Below are 14,795 nucleotides of genomic sequence, written 5' to 3'. Positions count from 1 at the left end.
GGCTCATATAGATTGATAGTCTTCTCCTCATTTTGAAATATCTAAGCATTTGCTCATCTCCACATTTTGCAACTATCCATGCCATAAAAGTTAATTGTGCAGCCTGTGAAAAATAATTGCTTCCTGCCAAAACAAAGCAGCCCTTTCAGAAGCTAATAGAGAAGATGCAAATCCCCTGCAAGTCCGCACAGTGATGAAAACAGACTCCACCCTTCAGACAGGTTGACCACACCTGGCAGTGTGGGCTCAGCAGGAAGCAGCATCCTGAATACATGGCAACTCAGGGCCTGTTTCCTAATACCTGATGAGAAGTTAGCAAAGCACATAAACAGCAGCAAAGGCTGGATTTATGAAAGATCAGTAATGACTGGTTTTATATATATATATATATATATATATATATATATATATGTATATCAAAGAGGGAAAGTCGGTGGTGACAGTGCTAGAATTGGAAATACGTATGGAATTGTTGAAGAGGAAGCCAGGTGACATAAACAGGAGGCTGGGGAAAAGATCACAAAGAGATGCAAGAAGTGTTTCCCTACCCAGCTCACTCTCAGAAGCCTGAAGCACTCACCAACATTTCAGATGCAAAGAAGAAAGCCTGCCTGTAGGAGCCAGAAGGAAATTAATGTCTGCAGGAGGACAGCTGGAAGCTTAGATGCCTCAAGGAGTTGCCTCTTGCTTGCTGCCTCATTGGAGGATTCACCATTGCTGGACTCAAGGGTTTCCTTGTCTCCTTGGAGACGTTCAGTACATGCGTAGGTGTTAACAGTGGGAACAGTGAAGACTTCATTAATGTAAAACAAGAAAGAAATAGTCCCTGTGCAAGATGCCTACACGGAAGGAGGAGAGTGAGGCATCCACACTTCCTTCTGCATATGTTCACCGAAATGTTTAGCAAACGCAGATTTCACTGCATTCTTGAATTAATTGAAGGGCATCTTTAGTTCTACAAGTCAGGAAGCAGGAACCCTCAGAAAGCTAGAAAGATATGGTGACAAGGTAGGGGAATCTTATAAAGTAAGTCACAGTTGCAGCTGATGGTACTTAGCAGAGGCCCAGAATACTACGCATCCATTTCTACTCTTGAGGCCCCATCTGGAGGGACCCCTTGGAAATCTAAATATGGAAGTTTTCCAACATGGGAAAAACATTCAGCTGACATACAAGTTCTGATACCTGGAAATATAAGTGATTCAGCGGTAAGACTTCAATGGATGGAAGTCTAATAATATATAGTTGGTACATTTACTTGTTGGAATGCTAAACTGAAGATAGATTGATATTTCTGGTTCGCATTTGGGAAGTATAGAACACTTATCCTTGGTACTCATGCTCTCCTCCATATGGCAGAAAGGGAAGCTTTGAGTCTCCTAGATGATAGTTTACTAAAGGAGAAAGACTTTTGAGCAATACAGTTATCAATGTGAAGCTGGCTCCATTTGGTACCTTAATCAACTAGGGCTGCACTCTTAACTGTACGTACCCGGGAGTAAGTGCCACTAAGAAACTAGCGCTTCATTGATTTCCTCAAAATGTGATATTGCTTTCTATCTGTTCTGGCAAAAGAACCCCACATGTTGGTTAAAACCAGTTTGGTTTTTTTAATGTCCCCAGAAGAGTTAGCCTTGCAAGAAATGCCTCATTTCTCAACTGAGAGTGACTGTGAAGTTGAGACTCTGAGGCGGCGAACCCTTAAGGCCATCTTTCTTGTATTCATGGGGTCTTCTCACATGAGTATCTGTCAAGATCCCTGTGAGTATATACCTCCCAGAAGGTTACCACAAGAGATCTTTTTCTGCATTAGGAAATGGTGTTTGTAAGCAAATGAGAAGGAAACAGCTTCAAGATATAATGCATAGCCCAAATTAGGAAAGAATCACACAAAGAAACTTGAGCTAAAGGAAAAAGAAAATCCAAGAAATATTAAAGAAGTAGGGAGGGGGTCCAGTTTCGCTTCATTTCTAAAATGTGAGTTGCTGGGGTTAAACTTGCCTTTAACTTGCTTGGAAGACCTCATGGCCACTCTAGTTGTGGGCTAGTTGTGGCTACATTTTGTCAACAGAAAGGTACTTTGCACATGCTTCAAGGCCACACTCAGTTTTTAATTCATAAGATCTAGCTAGGATCAAGAGTCAGTGAACATAGGTTCAAATTAAGCCCCAGGGGACCCTCCGAAATCAGGCAGAAAGAACAATTGAAGTTGGCAGCAACTTAGTGGAACAGAGAGAAAAATACACATTAACCTTTCCCTCATATTGAATTTCGAGTTATAGAAAACGTTGGGGAGAAAGTCCTACTAGTAACAATCAGCACAATAAAGTCCTTACTGTCAAACCATGCAGTCTGTTCAGTGGTTCAGAGTAGCCCTCACTAGTCCTCTAATTTCATCTGAGACTTTCCCCCTTCACTCCTAACCTGAGATCAAACCTGCTTGCCCTGCAATTCTAAAGGCTAATCAACAGTCATCACTCCTCTGGAGCCAGAGAAGAAAAGAGAGGATCACTGAAAAGAAAGCAAGATGGCTAGCATAGTAGGAGAAGTGCTTGCCTTTCTTTCTTTCTTTCTCACCTCCTCTAAGCCATTTCAAGACTATTTGGAGTGCCTTTGTGAAATTAGCTGGCTGATCTCCATTCAGTGTCGATGGATACCAGCCCTTATAATACTGGCACTTGTAGTCTAATCCAGTCTGACAAATGCTGCTTGAGAGAGAAGCACAGAACTAAGCAAGCCCTATATCTTTGTTAGTATGTAGACACAGCAGCTGGTATGCTACAGGGATGCCAGTAGGATTTTCTGGGCCCAGCACACTGCAGGGGTATTGGGCACAACATTTGCAGGTGTTTTATTTATATGTATAGGTGCCATTCTTTGGGGGGGGTGTATTGTGATTTAAATAGAAATATAATACTTTATACCATAGTGGGGAAGACTGTGAACAGGTCAGATGACTTCTTACTCCTGTTTGGATCTCTTTGCTTTGGCAAGCATAAAGCAGGGATGGGAAACTGGTTTTATATATATAATGATGTCTGGCAGGCAGAATGTTAACTGATGAAGCTTTTCACATAACTGTATTTCCGCACTAGAAAATGCTTAACCTGATGGATTTCTGCCTGCCATGTAGATTTTAAAAGCCAACCATAATGCCAACCATAAACCATTGCAAGTTGTAAAAATGTTATGGTACTGAAGGTCTTTTATCAATGTGTCTTAAGATGCCAAAACTACATTTAGCTTGAACTGAGTGGTGTGTGTGTGCGTGTGTATAAAGACATTTATAGCAACCAAGGTTCAAATCCAATGCTTGGATAAATTCAAGTTTAAAGTGTTAAAAGGCAGTTTGTTCTAAGAGTATTTAAGAAAATTTATGCACAGCTTGGTTACAATACAACCTCAAAGCAATTTAATATAACAACTATATAATAACTTTTAAACACCAGGCTTTCTGTCAGATAAGAGCTTGCTCCCCTGTAGTACTGGCAGTATCCCTCATAACACTAGAGCTAAAGGACATTAAGTTGAACGCCGGAAGATTCAGGACAGACAGAAAGGAATTTCTTCACATAACTCCAGAGTTAAACAACGTAATCTTCTCCCACAAGATGTAGTGATGGCTACCAACTAGGATGACGCTGAAAGAGGATTGATTATGCAACTGCATTGAGGGTAAGGATATTAGTGGTCACTAGACTCCCTGGAAAAGTTCCTGATGTTGGGAGAGATTGAGGGCACAAGTAGAAGGGGATGACAGATGATGAGATGGTTGGACAGTGTTCTTGAAGCTACTAACATGAGTTTGACCAAACTACAGGAGGCAGTGGAAGACAGGAGTGCCTGGCGTGCTCTGGTCCATGGGGTCACGAAGAGTCGGACACGACTAAACAACAAAGGCAGCATTACTATATTCTGCCTCCACCACCAGGATGTATGTTTCTGAATACCAGTTGTTGGGAAACACAAGTGTTATTACACTTCGGGTCCTGCTTGTGGGCTTCCCATAAGTATCTGGTTGGCCACCGTATGGATGCTGGATTAGACAGCCTGATCCAACAGAGCTCTTAAATCTTTATCTTAATGTTTAGCATGAAACTAATCCCAGGTTAGAAAGAACATGAACTCCTGTCTTTGCTACCACCTTATGCATTTGGGTGGACATGCTATTGCCCAGTCACACAGTAGCTATGTTATTAACTGTACACGTTATGAGCTAGTATTATACAACCCCCTTCAAGATGCATACAGTAACTTCTAATAACTTTCAATGCAGCAAACAGGATGGCACGTTCATAAAGTATTGAGCACACAAACCAGCAAATTTAAGTAAGCACATGTGCCGGGATTACAGTATACTAAAATCTGTAATGTAATAAATGACCTTCCTATACACAGGATCTCAGCTTTCCTACCTTATTATAGGTATTCTCTTGACCTAATATGTATTCCCATCAATATTTCCTTCAAACACACAAAAAGAGAAGGACTGTAGCTCAATGGTAGAACACTTCCTTCCACACAGAAGGTTCTATTCCTGGTGGCTTCGGGTAGGGCTGAGAAAGGTTCCTCTTTGGAACACCTAAAGAGCTACTGTTAGTCAGAGTAGACAACATTGAGCCAGATGGACCAAAAGTCTGACTCAGTAGAAGGTAGCTTCCTATGTTCTCCATAATCAGTGCTCTATAATAAACACATGGAAGTGTGACGGGAATAGGGTGCAACTAGTGTGAGGGCAACTCTTTCCTAGTCCGTTAGCTCCATTTAGCAACTGTCATAAAGCAGTAGAAGAAGAAAGCTTCTGGAGAGAAGCTGAGAAGCTGGGCTGTGGATGGGACTAAGGGGAGAGGTGGGGAAGAAGATATGACAGAGGTTTATAAAAAGTGGACACAGCAGTGTTTTCCCATCCAAAATTAGAGCTTGGGATCATCTGATAAAACTAATAAGCATTAGATTCAGAGCAGAAATATACTACCACAACAGATAGTGATGGCTCCTAGATGGCTTTAGAATCTCTATGGACCTTCGATCTGCTCTGGCTGTGCTCTTTATATGTTCCTGATATGTCACTGAGAAAACAGTACCGTGACACAATGACAAGGAAGACGTTGGGTGACACATGGAGACTAGGCAGACTAGAGCCTACACTAAATATGTAGTGATGCACCTTGAAACACTAGAGAAGGTTCCTCATGAAAGCCAACACAAGTGCTTTCAGAATGATGAGGCTTCCCTGAAACAACCAGCTCTTTTCTCCCATCTCAGCGCAGATCCTCCAACGTTTGCTTAGAGACTTCTGGTCTACAAGTCCCACCTCAAGTCTACTTACCCAGGCATATGACGGCTGAAAAACACTGTTCCTGGCAACTTAGGGATCACTGGTTGAGAAGAACTTACTTCTTTTTTGTTTGTTTTGAAATGTTTTAAACCTGCCACCCTGGGCTCCTTCAGGAGGAAGGGCGAAATATAAATCAAATGAGAAGTCATACTGTTCCCACACAAGAAATAAGTTCCTCATGCATATTTTTATTGGTGAGATATTGACACACTGGGCATAAAGACTGCTAAGCTGATAATATATTCATACAGGTGCATATACACCTTGAATATAGCTATGCAGCTCTTGTCCCCTCATCTCAGAAACAGTATTATAGAAATAAGAGAAACTGCAAAAAAGACCACAGATATATTAGGAATATAAAGCAGAAATCATACAAAGAAAGGTTAGGGACACACACACACACACACACACACACACGAGATTTTGCTAGTATTTAACCTGAATGTGCTATGGTCCATGGGGTCACAAAGAGTCAGACACGACTAAACGACTAAACAACAACAACAATCTGAATGTGTACATGGAGGGAGCTCACTGTCATTTCTGCATTCATGTAGGTGGCTTTTACAGCACTAAATGGTTAAAAAGAAAAGCTGGTTTACATGTATGAACTGGTCTACACTGTCTGAAATCTTAAACTGCCAGAGGCTGGTAGATGGATGGGAAGGAAAGTACCATGTGCTATTAAAACCTCTTGAAGCATTTGTGCATAGCTATAAATGGATTAATAGACTGGCTTAGAGCACCTTTTGAGCTTCCTAAATTGTCCCAAGCATGCAAGACACTGAAACAGCAGAACTTTCCCTTTCCTTGTCCTGCTCCATGTTTTATTTTGTTTTTTTGTGTGAACCCAATCCTGATCCCCGGAAGAGAGCATGACCTTTAACCTAGATAACGGAACAAAAGTACAGCAGCCAGTCACTTAATATTATAGACAAGGTGATCTAATACATCCATTGAAACTGACGGGCAATTCCAGGAGACCAGGAGAGATTTTGAAAGCAAGTCCATCTATTAAATTTGTACCTGCCCACCCAATGTGAAATTCCTTTCATGTGCCTGTCAGTTCTTTGTAATTCAGTGAAATCAACCAAAATATACAACAGGACTTGGTTATATATATATAATGTTTTCTTTCTTGAAAGTAATTTAGTTCACAGGGTTTTTTTTCCTCACAGAAAAAAACTACTTAACATTCTCCTGAGCTATCATTAAGGAACAGTGCACTGTACACAATGAGATTCACAAGAACAGTGTTAAAAAAGAAAGGGGCGCCTGTAATAGATTTAACATGGGCGCAAACTCCACACGCTCACTGCAAACACTTAGCAGCCAATAGGGGTGATAGAATAACTGCGCTGTCAATATTTTGCTCCAAAGTCAGCATCCATCCCTCCACAAGATTGCAAGTACTTCTCATTTAGGCAAGCACCTAGCTGATGTGTTAAAAGGAAAAGCAAACGACATTTTCCATGGAGGTGGAGAAGTAAGCATAATTACGATAAATCCAATCTAAGTCCCATGCAACTGGCACTCCACTGATAGGATATACAAAGCAACAGATTAATTTTCAGCTGGGAACTGTTTGAGTTTTCAGAAAGTTGAAGGCACAGAACACACAAAACTGTTGACTCACTTTAAGCTTCCTCCTCTCTCCCCCTCCCTTTAAAATGATACACAATTTCCCCTTATTAAAAATGGGAGAAAAACAATGCCCTTATTATTTTCCATGTATCTTTTATTAAGCCACAAAGAAAACAAGAGTTTGGCCACATGTTTGTTTGCTTGAGCTACTCCCTTTCCCTTCTGATAAATAATCAAGCCGGCCATCCAGAAAAAACAAAACCAGTGAGCTGGGAAATCTGATGGTCATCCAATAGACTGAGATACCAAGAAAGGCAGCAGACCACTTTTCCCACAGTGGGTTTTGCTGGCCTGCACCTACACTGACATCTGAGTAAATAACTTTAGTCACTCTTTCCATCTTCCCTATGCAGTTAATCTTGCTGTTAAACAAATTGTCCCCGAGGCAGCTGCAAAATATTGTTGTTTTCCCCACTGCATACTTTGGAATATTGCAAAAAAAAAAGAAAAGAAAAAAAAAAGAGTTTTTCCACAAGCATGCATATTCTTAAAACGTTTGTGGCACATGCAGTTGGTCAAAATATATGTTTCTGTTCTTAAAAGTCTCAACATGGAACAGACCTCATAGAGGTTTTTGTTTTTTCCCCCAAGAGCCTCTCTGAGGATGCTTATTCAGACTATGCATTCTTCGTGCCCTCTTGTGCTTTGTGGATATGACAACGACTGCTTCAAGTGATTGGACAAAAAGTTAGATATCTGTGTTGGTGGACGTTCCTGGACACAGTACAAATTCCAAACAAACAACGCAACCCCCCCCCCAAACCTACACAATTTATTAAGCCACGTGAACAAAAAGGAGAGGCACGGAACATGTGTTACAGCACTAGCTACAGATATTAAGCAGCATTACCTCTGGATTGAGCCAGGTGTCATAAATATTACAGACCCTGAAAATCTGAAGAAAAATCTCTGGCGTTAAAGTTAACACCTATTTTTAAACACGAGCCCGCTCTCTTTTTCTTCCCTCAAATCTTCCTGTAGCACTAGAAGTCTAGACAGCAGTCATACCACAGAGATAACACCCATGCTCATCTCAGCAGCCTGATTTTTCTTTATCGTTTGATTTGTTCAAATATTAACAAACGGAAAGACAACCACAAGGGAACGGCATTTCTAAAGATGCAGACCCTCCTCAAACTCCCTCCTGCCCCTCCCTTTCCTTGCTGCCATTCCTTCTAAACTTAAGCCAGTAACAGGACAACACACAGACAAAACACATCACAAACTTACAAACGCTCTAAGCGAAAGCCGTCCCTCCTCAAACAACAGTCAACACAGGACTTCTTGAGAAATACATTTGAAAAACAGAGCACCCCAAAGGAGGGGGGGGGGCGAGTTAGCAGAAGGCAGCTCCCATTTCGTCTTGTTTTCCTGCCCAACAAGGCAGTAAACAACGTGAATCATCTTATTTTGCTCTCAAGCCTCAGCAATTAAATTTTCCTAGAGCAAAAGAATGCCTCTGCAAGCGAGATAGCAAGTTAAAAGTTCACCATAGCTACATGTTGTACACACCCCCCCCCCCGAGCATTTAAACAGAGAATATGGAGAGTTTAACAGAGCACTCTTACTGTCTGTCTCTAGTTTGCCGTCTCCTTGCTGAAGATGTATTCTGGCTGTTTCTCTGAAGCAGGGGGTTGAAGAATGGTAAAAAGATGTTTGAATAAACAGGAAGTGCTGTGCAGCTGAAGCACACACTGAAGGGAAAACACACTGGAGCACTGCCCTTTGTAGGCAACAACAGGAGGCTTGCCTCCACAGTAGCAACGTCTGCTTTTATGAAATGACAAAGAAACCACAAGAATTTAAGCAATTCCTCCCCCCCCCCCATCTGCAAAGCTGATAGATCAGCTGGAGCTTGCAGGTAATTTCAAAGTTGTGTTTAACACTCCAAAAAAATTATATTAATTCTACTCTATTAAAGCAGCTGGCTGACGTGCAGAAATCATATATACATATACGTGTGTGTGTGTGTGTGTGTGTGTGTGAAACTCAATGAAACAGCAGCAAATGCATCTTAGCTATGCAGCTAGGCAAATTCTTTATTTGTACATAGTTTTGGAAAGCTTGTTTTTCACACTCTTTGTGGTACCCACGCGCTTATGTCAATAAATGTCTGTTAAGGTTGGCCAGACTTCACAGCAATTATTCAAATTCCTTCATAACACGCCCCCCCCCCGGCCCATTTAAAATAAATTAGACTTTTGAATCTAAGATCTCAGGAGTGTGCATTCAATATGTTCCAGCAGATGCATTCTCTTTCTTGGTTTCCTTTCAATCACTAAAACAAAGTACCTATTTAAGTCCAGATGACTAAGTAAACTCCCTTCCCTTCAACACCACCAGCCCTCTTCCCCCACCCTCAGCCTTAATTATCAAAAGTCATGTCTTTTGACTGGGGGGGGGGGGCAGAGATACTGTCAATGAAAGTATACTGGGTTTGGTATTTTTAAGGCAGTTGGCAAAGAGACGAACAGCAGAACAACCATATTCAGCAAGTCATTTTTCTAAAGGAAAAAAAAAAGACAGGGAGGGAAAGAACAGGAAGGACCCCCCCCCCCATTTTTAAGAAAATGTATTGTTGTTGTGTCAATGTGCTACAACCACTGATATTTGTTATTTAGCACAAACTCTCGGACTGTCTGTCATTCTGGGTGCTAATGCTCAGCTAAAATAACTCATTGGGAGCTGTCAATGGGATGTTTACACAGGACGCAATCTTTTCTTCATACAAGGGGATTCCCCCCCCCCTTTTTTTTACACTGGAATTCATCTTCTTTTGATCTCACATTCAAAGCAACAGCAGCTTGATAGACATGCAAGTCTGAAAGCAAATCCAGACGCTGAAGATAAACCGCCAGAGTATGACAGGCAGGAGCATCTAAAGCTTATAAAAATGAAGAGAACAGCATGTCGTCTGAGTATTACAATAGCAGAAATCAAGAGACATATTAGGTGGAACTGATCAGCCACAAAAACCGTTCAAAAGGCAGATCATAGAAACAGAAAGACTAGGCAAAGTGGTGGTGGGAGGAGAGAGAGAGAGAGAATGGGAAAGATCTGCTTTAAAGAGGCCTCACCTTCTCTCTAAGCACTACAAGCTTTCTGCTCCTGGCATGCAAAGTGGAGGAAATTGAGGGTTTCTTGTAAAAAGCCTTTACTAACTCAGCAGTTCTCACCTTTAGCACACCAGTTAATCTTTTAATTAGGCTTCTCAATTATGTAGGCCAAACATTTTATTATTATCATTAATTTTCTTCTTCTTTAAATGCACAGTATGTGTGTTGCTTCTCTTTCCTGCTGTAGGTGTTATGGATTAGTTTATCTGTAGAAACTTAGGCTGCGATCCGATACACAGTTAAGCACGCTTTAGTGCCCACTGATTCTAGTGGGACTTAAGACACCGTTAAAGATCTTTGGATTGCACCCCTTATACGGTAGCCATAATGAGACTGTAGTACTCATTAATTGTGAAATCGCTTGGAAATGCCACCCATTTATGTTTCCAGGCCCTTAAGAGCGCCACTTCTTCAAAATTGGTTGGCAATCTGATTAGCTGCTGGGTTCTCTCTCTACATTGTTAAAAGACTCTACTTTGTTATTGGATATTACTTAAATTGGACTATCCCCGAGACAGTTAAATACCAGAGGAGAAAATGCTTATGTGGAAATGATCACTAAAACTTTCTTGAGGAAAATCCATACATTTTTAATTCCTCCCCCTTCTGTATAAGCCTCTTACTTTAATTGAAGTTGCTGAATATAATGAAAAAGTAATTCTCAAACAATTTTGTACTTAGAGATGTTTGTTAACAAACACCGAATGAGCAGGCAGTGTTAGGTTAAAGGGCAGCAGAATTCCACATTATAATTTAGCCTGTGGTTATTTCTGATTAAGAACACCCTCCGGGACAGCAAAGGAAGATCTTCTTTTGCAGCAGGAATAGCTTTTAAAATTAGCCTCTTCTGCATAATAAACCAACAGAAAAACAGTGGATTCGAAGATGCACTGAAACAATTTAAAGTGTTGCAATCAGTTACAATGTGCTTTCTGGGGTGGAAAGCTATATGAACCAAAAGACAGAGCAAAACCCACCTTTTTGAGCAGCTCGCGTCCCAATTGTAAATATTAAAAAGAAAAATGCATCCTGGATTCTAAAACTGTTATAAGAAAGTCACCTTCTGTCATGCTTATGTAGCTATCTAATGAGCTAAAGGCTGATTATTTATCTTTAAACTGTACTAGTTTAATCTTTTAAGGTCACCACTAATCTGCTTCAACCTTTTTTAAAAATAACAGCTTTCAAGACTTGCCGCTGGAACTCACTAAACCTGGGGGCTGAATGTCATTGGAAGCGAAGCCTTTACCTGAAGCAGCTAGCTGCGCAATGTAAACACTGAGCAAAAATTCTCTGGTAAATCAAGAGGCAAACTACAAAGTCTGCATGCTGAGAATGCAGTCCATAACAAGGCTAATCTTACACCATTCCAAAGAAATAAATAATTATCATGATCACAATGCAAGGTGACTATCCTTATTTTCTCTAGCGTGTGACTGAGGTTAGATACTGTTCTTGGCAATAATAATTTTGCCTGAACCTCCAGTTGCATTTATTAAGAAGTGTACACAAAAGAGTGGTGACCAGGCTGTATTCCCAAGGAGGTTTGTTATTACTTTTATTTTTACCCTCAGCCGTCTTGTGGACTTGAATGTCACCATGGACCTTGAATGTGAAACAGCTTCAAGCTAATAGCTCTAATTGCTTGAAGATGTGCAGGCAGGTGAAACCTGATCTCCCCTGGCCACTGTAGAGACCAGGAACAACACAAGAATGTTTACACAGTGGGTTGAGTTTAATAGACAGTAGAGCTGGGTTTCAGACAGCTAGCAAAAATGCAGCTAATAGGTGACCTCTTAAATGTAGCCCCCCTCCCTCTAGTAAACAAAAGGCCATTTCCATTTATTAAAAAGGGAACATGCTAAATGCCAAGGTTATCTGCCTGTCTGGATGCAGCCCAGGTTAAGATGCACCTGATGTGAAACTTTATCTCTGCAAAACACAAAAGACGTCTAACATGTCAGGGCTCAGTGAGATTCAAAGTGATGTCACATTAATTGTGAACTGAATATTTTACAGGACTGGCCTTTCCAGATTGTCTAGAAATGGGGTAGCCAACGTGACAGCCTCCTTACGTTGTTGGATTCCAGTCCCATAAGATCCACACAGTAGTGAGGGATAATGGTAGCTGAAGTCCAGCAACATCTGGTGGGCCAAGGGTTAGCCAAACCTGGATGGATGGATGGATGGATGGACAGACAGGCAGGCAGGCATATATATATATAGCACACAGCACAACTGGAAACATCTGTGGAAAACAATGAACATATGAACCCTCCTCTGTGGAGTAATAATAATAATAATAATACTTTTATTATTTACAGTGGTGCCCCGCAAGACGAATGCCTCGCAAGACGAAAAACTCGCTAGACGAAAGGGTTTTGCGTTTTTTGAGTCGTTCCGCAAGACGAATGTCCCTATGGGCTTGCTTCGCAAGACGAAACGTCTTGCGAGTTCTTGCGAGTTTGTTTCCTTTTTCTTAAAGCCGCTAAGCCGTTAATAGCCACTAAGCCGCTAATAGCCGTGCTTCGCAAGACGAAAAAACTGCAAGACGAAGAGACTCGCGGAACGGATTAATTTCGTCTTGCGAGGCACCACTGTATACCCTGCCCATCTGGCTGGATTTTCCCAGCCACTCTGGACGGCTTACAGCATGTATAAAACATAGTAAAATATCAAACATTAAAAACTTCCTGATACAGGGCTGCCTTCAGATGTCTTCTAAAATCTCCTTGACATCTGAAGGTAAGGCGTTGCACAGAGAGGGTGCCACTACCAAGAAGGCCCTCTGCCTGGTTCCCTGTAAGTTCACTTCTTGCAGTGAGGGAACCACCAGAAGACCCTCAGAGGAGGACTTCAGTGTCCAGGCTAAATTATCAGGATGGAGATGCTGCTTCAGGTATAATGGGCTGAGGCTATTTAGAGCTTTAAAGTTTAGCACCAACACCTTGAACTGTGCTCAGAAACATACTGGGAGCCAGAGAAGATCCTTTAGGACCCGTGTTATGTGGTCTCGGCGGCCACTCCCAGTCACCAGTCTAGCTGCCGCATTCTGGATTAGTTGTCTTTTCTGAGTCACCTTCAAAGGTAGCCCCACAAAGAGCACATTGCAGTAGTCCAAGCAGGAGACAACTAGAACATGTACCACTCTGGTGAGACAGTCCACAGGCAGGTAGGATCTCATCCTGCATACCTGATGGAGCTGGTATACAGCTGCCCTAGACACAGAATTGACCTGTGTCTCCATGGACAGATGGACAGCTCTGAGTCAAAAATGACTCCCAGGCTGTGCACCTGGTCCTTTAGGGGCACAGTTATCCCATTCAGGGACTCAAGGAAGCTTACAGCTACAATGTTACTTCATTCCATTTATCTCTTGAAGGTGTTGTACACAATGCCTTCCCTCACACATTTTTTCTTTACAACAATCCTGTGAGGATGGCTCAAGGTGACAGATGTACATGTGTATATGACATGTATGTGTGCAGGAGATCAAACATGGGAGAAGCTTCCTGATGTAGAATCTAATATCTCCATTTTCATCTGACAAATGTTGGAGGGTATGCGATTTTGACACACAGGTTTGCTTCCATGATGTCTAGTTTGGCCTAGAGGACAGCAGAATCTGGGCTGCAGGAAAATAAAACCACTTTCCAAGAAGCAGCAGGGCACTAAAATGTATTTGAACAGGTCATTTCACAATCTGTATGACAGAAAACAAAATGGGGGTGGGGTGGGGGAAGGTAGTTCAACTTCTGCCAGAGGTCAAAGCACAAAAAGGTGTTTACCAAGAGGTGTAGTCTTGAAAGTAAACACTCTAGGTCAGCAATATACAAAGACTTAATAGCTTTGAATTTTTTTTGCAAAATCCTAAAACAAGCCTTACATGGCTTGAAACTTGCTGGGAGCTCTGCTATATGTTACAAATTTGTTGCACTTAACAAAAAGGAAAGGGAGACATTTATAGGGATTGTGGGTTCTTGCTTGAAAAACCAGAAAGGTCAGGAAGAACAGAGACACTGAAGAAAATGGAGGAAGGGGTTACTTCTAGCAAGGAAAACAAAGGTGGAATAGATCGTATAATAGGAGTTTAGCAACTCTATAAAAAAATGAGGAAATGATGGCCTGAAATATTTTTAGATAAAACAGCAGTATCAGTGTAGAAGGTTAATCACTAACCAACCAGCCAGCCAGCCAGCCAACCAAAAAACAAATGGAAATGCATAGTAAAAAAGAATGAATAAACAAAATCAAAACACGTTATTAAAAGAAATAACAATTTTTGCAATTTTGCAATGGACTAACTACCCAGAAAATGGTGGGAACATCTCACCTGCAACAAGAGTTCATTACGGTGTTAACCAAGTTTCACATGACGTTTTTATTGGAATATGGTAATATAAAAAGGACATACACCTCTAACCTGTTCTGTGTACATTGGCTGCCAAAATATTTGTTATTAAAAAGGGGGGGTAGTAAAACGGAAGTATTACTAAGTCTGGTGAACAACAATAGCTCAGAAAACAAGCCATGAGGGGTAAATATGTTGCACCCTCAAACACATGAAGAAAAAAAATGAGAGAGGCCTTCTCCCAAAATAATTGCCAGTAATGGCTGGTTCCTTTTTCTTTTTCCGCCTCCCCCCACCCCCACCCTTCGCCCCGCTCCTTTTTGGCAACTGAAAGAGTTCGTCA

General features: G+C 41.4%; 1 protein-coding gene across 19 annotated transcripts in view; it reads right to left on the bottom strand.

The window, feature by feature from the left end:
• FOXP1 (forkhead box P1) overlaps positions 1 to 14,795 on the bottom strand; it is a 539,690-nt gene that overhangs the window by 174,232 nt on the left and 350,663 nt on the right. The window contains exon 1 of one of the 19 annotated variants that reach the window (XM_080995723.1): positions 8,554 to 8,704. The exons of 17 other annotated variants lie outside the window; for them this stretch is intronic. The gene's annotated coding sequence lies outside the window, so the exon portion shown is untranslated. Of the gene's footprint in view, positions 1 to 8,215; positions 8,308 to 8,553; positions 8,705 to 14,795 lie in introns of those variants that run through there. One more of the 19 variants, XM_080995724.1, reaches the window with a different exon arrangement.

The sequence above is a fragment of the Podarcis pityusensis genome, assembly GCF_964106645.2.
Source record: "Podarcis pityusensis genome assembly, chromosome: 2".
In the NCBI taxonomy this organism is placed as follows: domain Eukaryota; kingdom Metazoa; phylum Chordata; class Lepidosauria; order Squamata; family Lacertidae; genus Podarcis; species Podarcis pityusensis.
This window is presented reverse-complemented; position numbering and strand designations above follow the sequence as displayed.